At 34.7% G+C, this 8,922-nt stretch overlaps 1 long non-coding RNA gene across 1 annotated transcript; it reads left to right on the top strand.

The window, feature by feature from the left end:
* The first annotated feature begins 5,927 nt into the window (after positions 1 to 5,927).
* LOC118168287 lies at positions 5,928 to 8,877 on the top strand. Its single transcript, XR_004751465.1, has 2 exons — positions 5,928 to 7,015; positions 7,113 to 8,877. It is a non-coding gene; the product is annotated as an uncharacterized LOC118168287 (long non-coding RNA).
* The last annotated feature ends 45 nt before the right edge of the window (positions 8,878 to 8,922 follow it).

Genomic DNA, 8,922 nt, shown 5'->3' with positions numbered 1-8,922 from the left:
TTTCCCCATTAAAAGCTACTGGTGATGGTTTTGCATTTGTTCAAGGCATATGTAAACAGTTGGATCCGCTAAACAGCATCTTACTGCAGGGCTAATGTTTTCCCAGGAAAGGGAAAATCGTGTTTTCACCAAGTCAGATATTTAATGGGGTAAACTACATCCATATTCATGTTTAATTCACCTTGTTTCTTTACAGTGAAAGCTGGTTCAGATGCTGAGTTTTCCAGAACACATGCATGAATCCAGTGCCAGAAATGAGGAGGAAAAAACACACCAGGAAATTAATTAGACAAAAACATCCTTGTTGTTTCACTGCTGAGCAAACTAAAAGGAATGTATTTACATGCATTTACTGAAGGTTAAGACTAACTTGTTATTTAAGTATACTAGAATGTAGTGAGTGGGTTGGGAAGAAATATGCTGTTACATTGAAATTAGTACAGTTCTAACAGATAAAGGATGCTTGATTACCTTACTGAGGTCTCTATTATCCACAAGCCTTCTGCACAATAACGTATGCACGTCTGCTATATTCTGTATGCATCATCAGCCAGTTAAGATGTGTTATTAAGAATATACCTTTTCATAACTTCTGATATGGGAATGTTTTAATTAGATTCTTAGTTGAATAACTGAAGTTCAGTGACTACATTTTAGTTTACATTAAAGTTAAGTTCTGCAATTGGAAAGGAAGGTCAAGTCAGTAGGGAAAGATTTTGTCTACACTAAAAACTTTTATGCTGATCTTCTATGATACTGTAGGAATTGTCCTTGGTTTTATGTCATGTGTATGTCTTGGGTATATTGAAGTCCTTTAATAACTTAATCTAGGTTGAACTTAAACCCTTTTTTATTGTATTTTATTATTATTATTTTATTTTCAAGGTCTACCTGTCAAGTCTGCATTTCTGTGTAGCTAGAAGAGTTTTGACTTTATTCTTGAGAAAGGGAGCATAAGAGAAATAAAGTTGAGCTGAATTAAGCTTAGATAGATTTAGGACAACCAACATTAAAAGAGTTTAAAGTATGAAAAGGTAATTCCATGTTTTCTTGCTATTTTAAAAAACAATTTAACACTAGTTCAAAAATAGCAAAGGTATTATGAAAGTTTTATACTTGCCTTCTTTATCTTATGTTTCTGTGACAAATAGATTTTTTCATTAAAAGAATTAGCATTTGATTTAAACATTTCAGCTATTTAAGTAAAGTTCTTATGTACTATTACTTGTATGTTTTCAACAGGGGGTGTTTTTCTATGCAGTTGTCTACAAATATGAAATTCAGTATTTTACTGCAGAGAACACAATTATTCTTCATCTAGCAATCTGTACCACCCCTATTTTTTAAAAAAATCTTAAGATGTAATCTTAAATACTTATGGCACAGCTCCAACAGAACAGTGAGAAGCTGCTCTTCTGTTAACTTTGCATTCTGTCTTCTCTAGGTCTTAGTGAAATACTAAAGGTTCTTTACTTTTCATCGTCTAAAGATCTTGTTTTTCAGATAAGGCACTTGTACTTCCTAGTTTCTGACTTGCTACCAGCTTTGAAAGTGCCAAATAATCAAGAAAGGATAAGTTATAAAAACACACTTTGTTCAATTTGTAAAATACAATAACTTCAGATTACTATTTATGTAGGTATGTCAAATTCAGTGTTGCTGGTGATAAGGAAATCATGCACTTACAGGTTAAGAACAGATGGGAAGGCAACAAAGAGTTTCAGATAAAGGAGCAGTGGAAGAGTGCAGTTTCATAGCTCTGTTTTTGTGATGTCGATCAGTTTTTGTGTGCCTATTCCATTCATGGTATTAGTACAAGTAACCTGTTCTGTAAGGTATCACTGATTTGTGCGTGATGTCTGTACATATGTACCTGAGCTGGCATAGACACCAAGGTCAAAGTACAAACTTCTGTAATGATCTACTATTACAAGCTTGCTATCTACAGTTTTTTTTTTTCTTTTTTTTTTTTTTTTTTTTTTTTTTTTTCCCCTCTGAACATGTGTGATAAGCCTTTTAGTATTTAAAACAGGGTAAGAGTAGCTGAAAAGGCAAGGCCATACTGAAAGGGGCTACCATCCTTCATGGACAAGAATTTAAGTGAGACTTTTTAACAAGTTGCACATAAACAGATTTGGTGAAATACTGATGGCAGAAGCATTGTTAAACAAGTAAGGTGAAGATAACATGGGAAATAGAAGGCAAGAGAATAGATTTTTAAGTTTGGGGTAGTTACTATCAAAGTACAAAAAAGGTGCTGTTATTTTTACTTTTCTACACTTCTACTCACTTGCATTGTGCCAGATTATCTGCTTGGCAGTTTGATCTACTTTTGAGAGAGTTTTTGTAGAGATAATATTTTGTTTCTGTGTAGTGGCATTTTAAGAGTAGAAGATCTCTTTGTTCAGTTAGCACTTAATGAAGTGGAATTTGGATATTTAGGTATTCCTGCAATAAGATTAATAACATTAATTATTTGCTCCTCTAGCTTTTTCTTTAAGTACAGTGCTCCTCAGAAGCTTGGTGCTCCAACCTTATGGAAAGGTCAGCTTATTTATCCATTCTTTTTTATGGAGACTTTGCAATAATTTGGTAGCACTTTGAAGCAAACAGTCAAAAGGATGAGATCTCTGTTAAAATACGAGCATTTAGATGGTCTCTTCCATATAAAGCAGAGTTAAGTAGCCCAGATTGTAACAGCTGCGTGGTGCTTCTAGGAGGCTGTTTTCTCAGGGCTGATGGTGAACCGAAGGTTGCAAAGGGAATGGAGGGAGGTCGGGTGTCAGTGGGGGGCGAAATGACAGCAATTACCCTTGCTTTGAAGGGATTCTGCAGATCCTGACCACTTCTAAAGACAGAATTCTCAGTAAAAAGTTAATTGGTCTGCTCAGACATGTGAGTTTGTGTAGTGGAACAGAAATCTTAGGCTTTATAAAACATATACTTGTCCATGCAGACATGTCTTCTGTACTGCACAGTTCTAATGCTTCTGAATTTTATGAATAGGTCCAAGAAAACAAAGTAAGCTCAGGTGTGTAGGAGAGGCAAAACAAATGAGGGGAGACTAACACTCAGAGGTGAGATATACAGATAAATCAAATTAAAGACAAAAACCTTTAACTTTAATGGGATGTTCTCAATGTTGACAGGGTAAGGCTGCTTTGATAGTGAAATACATCTCCCTAGTCTGTTTTTTCTAAAAGCTCTGACTGCAACTAAGGTAAAAATCTCAGTTTCTCAGCTGGATAACCAGTATCACAAAACATAATAAACATATTTTATTTGCAAATGTAGGTAAGCTGACATATTCATGCCACTTCTTCCCCCCTCTCTCCCCATACCTTCTCTATTCCTAGGCCAGAAGCATTCACATTTACAAGAATTACAGTGGTGATTCAGAGCATCAAAGGATTCAGAGACTATTACCCACTGATCCAGGGTAATAGGGGGAAGAGAAATATAATATATTCTAATCTCTCCTGAAACATGATTTGTTTTAGGCAGTGCTTTCAGATTGAATAAATGCATACAGTATTTGGAGACTCCAGACGCTTTAAGTATATTGAATTCAAAAAATCAGGTGGTGGCATTGTGTAGTGAATAGAATGTCATGTGCTTTAAAGGAGTAGAATGTCTTCTGGCTCAGTATGCTTCCAAGTAATTACTAAGAGCAGATCCTGCTGCTAATTTAAACAGAATTTAATTCAATCAACAAAAACATTGTGTAATTATACAGGGCCAGATTTTCTGGTTTAGTTTCCTAGCAAAGAGCTCTTCTTTGAGAAGCCTAGGATAGGATTTTCCCTCTTCTGCCTGTCCTGCAGAATCTGGGAAGAAGAGAAAGATGTTCTTGGCTCACACAATGCATGCTGGGGTAGTGATGCAAGCTAATATGTCACGCCTAGTCTTCAACTAGTAAGTACCAAAGTGTCTGATAATTGAGCTTGTGCTGCTTTTTGTTCAAAGATAGCAAAACATTTTACATTTGTATAAATACTGAAATTTCTGAGTTACTGAATACTGAAAATTACTGTTACTGAAACATGCACAGCAAGATGGTGTGTTATGCTGTATTTCAAAGGAATAAATGAAGATCCAGAACTGTAAGACTAACACAGCAAGAGTGAAATCTAACATAGTGTGGTAATGATGCAGAAACCAGTGGTCCTCTGTCTACTAGCCAGTTACTGTAACCGGACAGTAACAGCTTAATTTTAGCAACACCTGCAGGGAGTTACTTTTCACTCCTTATGATATAACAAATTTCCATATTGGGATAGAGGAGAGGTTACTGTCTGTAGCTGCCATTGTAAATGCAAATAGCATGAAGCTGTTTCTGATGTGAGGGTGTTTGCAGGAAGATGGATTTAGCATCCAGGAAGAACAAGTGATTTTTTTTCTAGTAATTTAAGAAATCTGTAGACATAATAATAAAATTAATTGTAGGAGTTTTTCAGTATTCCCAGGTGAAAGTTGAATATGCATGCAGACTCTATGGCATGTGTTCATTATAATACTATAAATTTTCTTCTTAGTTCCACTTTGACAAAATTAAATGTTTATAATTTTGATTTTATGCATTACAAATTTTAAATGTGGAAATAGAAAACTGAAGTATTCTATTCACACAAGTGAAGTCAGAATATTTTGATCTTATTAAAGCTAATTTATTTGTTTTGAAAATAGATTCCTGCTGAAGATGTGTAACATTTGTTAAGGTGACATTTCCAGCTGGAAAAATGTGGATGGAAAATTTCACTCTAGATGTAGTTACAGTTGGCATTTCTTTAGTCCATGCAATTAAATTCAATCCCACTGTAGGTGGTCATAGTTGGTCTTAAAATCTGTGTGCGCATGTGAATTAGGGACAAAACATAAAGGAATTGTGTTAATACATGTGCCTGGCTTCATGGTGAGAAAAAATGTGCGAAAATATTGCTCTGTATTGAATGGTCCCTATTGGTCTGGTCCACGAACACTTCAAATGTTACTAAAAGGGACTAATACTAAATTTACTTAATCATGATTTGTTCCCTTAGCCTCGCTCCCATTATCCTCGATGTCAAGGATGGATGTAAGTAATTTTGAGAACTGAGTTAAATGCCCAATCATACAAAATCCTTTGCATTGTGAAAAGAGGTGGTAATCATTGATATTTAACATGGGTGGTAGGTAGTAGTTCTGCTCTCATTCGTACCTGAAATGCAAGTTGACACAGTTTTGAATTTACTTCTGCTATATTGAATGTTCTGTTTGCTTCTGAATTAATCAAAGACAGAGCTTATTTTAAGAATTTTTAGTTCTTGGACAGTATTGCACATCTCTACTGTGTTTTCTGAAAAAGGGACCTAGTTATGTGGTGGAAAAGCAAATGTCCTTTGGGCTCAGACTGTTTTCCAGTTCACATCTATGTTAATTCCTTACCTCTTTGTCTCAAACTCTCAATCACTTGGGATAAATCTAGGAAACTAAAACTGTTTTTTAAACATTTCTCTCACAAGATGGCAGCATTGCTTCAGGGAATAAAATTGCTTACTCTGTTTAGGATGTCTTGCAGTTTTTAATATTTCCCTTTTATACCATATGTTGGAGAAACTGTGACAGATGTGTTCATCTGTGTTAACTGAATTTACATAGCAACATCGGTCACAAGGTTGGATGCGTTTCATTCCCTTGCTGCTATATTTGCAGGCTTTGTGGTGAAAGTAAGTTATTGGAGGACTATAATAGGTTTTGTTTTTTTATTGAAACTGTATCATTTTGATTCTTTGTCATTATTAAAGTGTCTCTAGTTAAGACTGTTGTTTTTGAGAGTTTAGCTCTACATGAACCTGGAATTCAATTACTTCAATTGCACTAAGCAGAAATATTTTACAGGAATTCTGACTTCAGATTCACATATATTTCCCTTCCTGTCCACTGAGTGCTTTTATTCTTTCAGGACTTGATCCTACTCTCAGATGTCAATGGCTTAAAAGGGTAAGTCCTGTAAAGGTGATATGGACAGCAAATAAGAGGAAAATATTTTTTTAATCTTTCATTTTGTTCCCTATATAAATAATCAGGAATGATGAAAAACTGCATTTTGAACCATTAGAGGCATTCACCTTCATTCATCTCAGGGCAATCCCTTTACTTGATTTTAGGGCGGCACTGATAGACTTCTAAAGGAATTAGGTCTAGTTTATTTCTGATTCTTAAAAAGGTCTACTAAATGGACTCCCTTTTTACTCCCTATGGAGTAAAAAGCTGGGACATACAGGAATCCTCACTGCGCTATCTTGGATGCAGTTGAGCTGTCCAATGTAATTTTTTTTTCTTTAACCATCATTTTGCTTGTGATTCTGATTTCACAGCACAAGTTGCTAGCTGAAGGATATTTTGTAATTCATATGGCAATTTTATACCTCTGTTCAGATATTCCACCTGGCAAAAATGTTAACAAGACCATTTTCATTTTTAAATCAGGAAAGCATTTTCCATGATTGCCTGGAGAAATGTCTCTTCTACTTAAAGAACTGAAGGAAATATACTTTGCTATTCTGAGTATAAACATTCATTATTTTAAGGAAATATTGGGTGGTATGTTAGAGCACTTTAGCAACAAATATTTTAAGTCTTGTATTTATTTTCTTTTTATTGGAGACCCTATGCTGAGGACAAAAAGTAAGCTTGTCTTTCTTTCCACTTTTCCATCCAACATTTAATATACATGTTTTTTACTTAGAGGAGGTCACTTTGCTTGCACTTTGAGGATTAAGGTATGATTACTCTGCAAGTGTAATGCTTTACTAACAGCCCAAGTTCTTCAACCTTATGTTTAGAGAGATTAAAATTATTATTTTTATACTTTCCCAAACTGCAATGTATAAATTGTATATTTAGTTTCTTTAAAGTACGTAGAATTTTTTATTGGTGCAGTTCAGCTGATCTCCAGCACATCTTCCAAACACAAACTTACCATTAGCATCATTTACTTTCATGGCTTTGAACACAAATATCTAAGATTTCTGAGGTAGGAAAGACACGGATGTAAATGATATTAAGAGAATGAAGTCAGACCCTTGTGTGATAAAGGATGCTGAATTCTGCGTTTTTCCTTCATACCTCAGCACAGAGTCTAAGTAAATAGAAGAAATACATGATAGTGTCATTTGTTGAGAGAGGCTAGTGTCTTTACAACATCTCAGAAGATATGCTAAAGATATGCTAGTTACACTGAACTGGAACACATGGACAATAAGGTGTGTGACAGCTTCTGAAAAGTAGGTTCAAACACTGGAATTTGTTTTGGCTCCTCTGGGTCAGCACACCTCGATCATTCCAGCTCTATTTCTTTGAAGAGAACATGAATCTAACCTCCTGGTCACATAAAGTCTGTGATACTCTCCTCCATGAGCACTCTGCTGCTTGCTCCCTCACTCATCCTGGCAGTGGAACAATTCTGGCCTTAACTGCTTACAAAGGAAATTGAAAGGCATTCTGCTTTAAAGAGGAAGATCACTCAAGGGGTAGTCTGTAGCAGATAATTGAGAAATTTTTTTGAAGGAAACTAAATAACTGAGGTTATTGGTGATGTATTGGTGATGTATTGTTCACAAATTCAAATCTAAGCCACACTGTTACAAGTAAGTGTAATTTAGTATTCTGTGTGAGATTAGTTTCTCCACTTCTGAGTGAATGAGAGTTCTCCTTATAAATGGGTCTCACTAATCTAATCAGCAGTCATCATATGTGTTGTCCTTTGTTTTGGAATTATTTATGAACATATTTAAGTTAGTTTATTTTTAAAAAAGAATTTAAAATGTGTTTAGCTTTTACTATGTGTTTCAGACCTACTTAAATGCACTCCTGAAAGACACTGGTGAATGAGTACTTTTAAACTTTACAGTGACACTTGTAAAACAAAAACAAAACACTTCTGTGAGTTAGCTTTTATCACTTGTGTTAATCCCATAAGCATTTGTTTACCTGACTGACAAACAAATAGAAGACTTTATTTTTAAGGTCTCTAAGGTCAGTACTTTTCACACATGCTAATGTAAAACACAGAGACAAAATAGATCATGTTCCCTCCAAGTCTTATCAGCACATAATAGAAAAGCATGGAGGAAAAGGCAATGTACATTTCAAATGGATTATTGAAGTGCTGACAATTTTATTCTCACATTAGTGTGGCTTGTTTATTTGCAATCCTAGAATAAAATTCATCCATGTCTGTATTATACATTCTTCATAGTGTAGTTTTGTATTTTACCACTCTTGAAAGCCTTGATGATTGACTAAAAATTATTACAAGTAACATACAGAGGATGACAGTCATCCCCGTTTTCAGTACCTCACTTCAGTCCTGAAGGAATTTACAATGATGCTGTTGAATATAACCAGACTACTCTTCCCACTCAGTATTAGAGACAATAAAATATTCTGCTTCAAATTAACATCCTATTTTACTTCCCTGTGATTTAAGAATTTATGTTAACACTACAAAGATAAGCAGAGATGAACATTTAAATTAGATTGGTTCATATCCTAACAAAGGTTCATCAGTAGAAAATAGTTTCTTGAAAAGCATGCATTATGTTGTAATGTTCATAGAAATGCTTTTCACTGTCTGAGTATTGCTCAAAATCACTGGATGGATCCGCATTTGGCTTCTGTTTTATTGCAAATAAGATGTAATAAAACCCTAACTGGTGATCAAAGCTCCTGACCATTATATAATGTGAATGTCTCAAAAGAGATCTTATTCAGAAATGGCTAACTAGACATTTGGCCAAAACGTCATTAATATTTTTTGTCAAACCTAATGTGAGGAACATATCATGTACTGTGAATTACAATGTTTCTATTAATAAAGGAAATGATTTATTATTAGCTTTGAAGCAGATTCTACTTTCTGTTACAATAGATGTGGAGTGA

The sequence above is a fragment of the Oxyura jamaicensis genome, chromosome 5 (genome assembly GCF_011077185.1).
Source record: "Oxyura jamaicensis isolate SHBP4307 breed ruddy duck chromosome 5, BPBGC_Ojam_1.0, whole genome shotgun sequence".
NCBI lineage: Eukaryota > Metazoa > Chordata > Aves > Anseriformes > Anatidae > Oxyura > Oxyura jamaicensis.
This window is presented reverse-complemented; position numbering and strand designations above follow the sequence as displayed.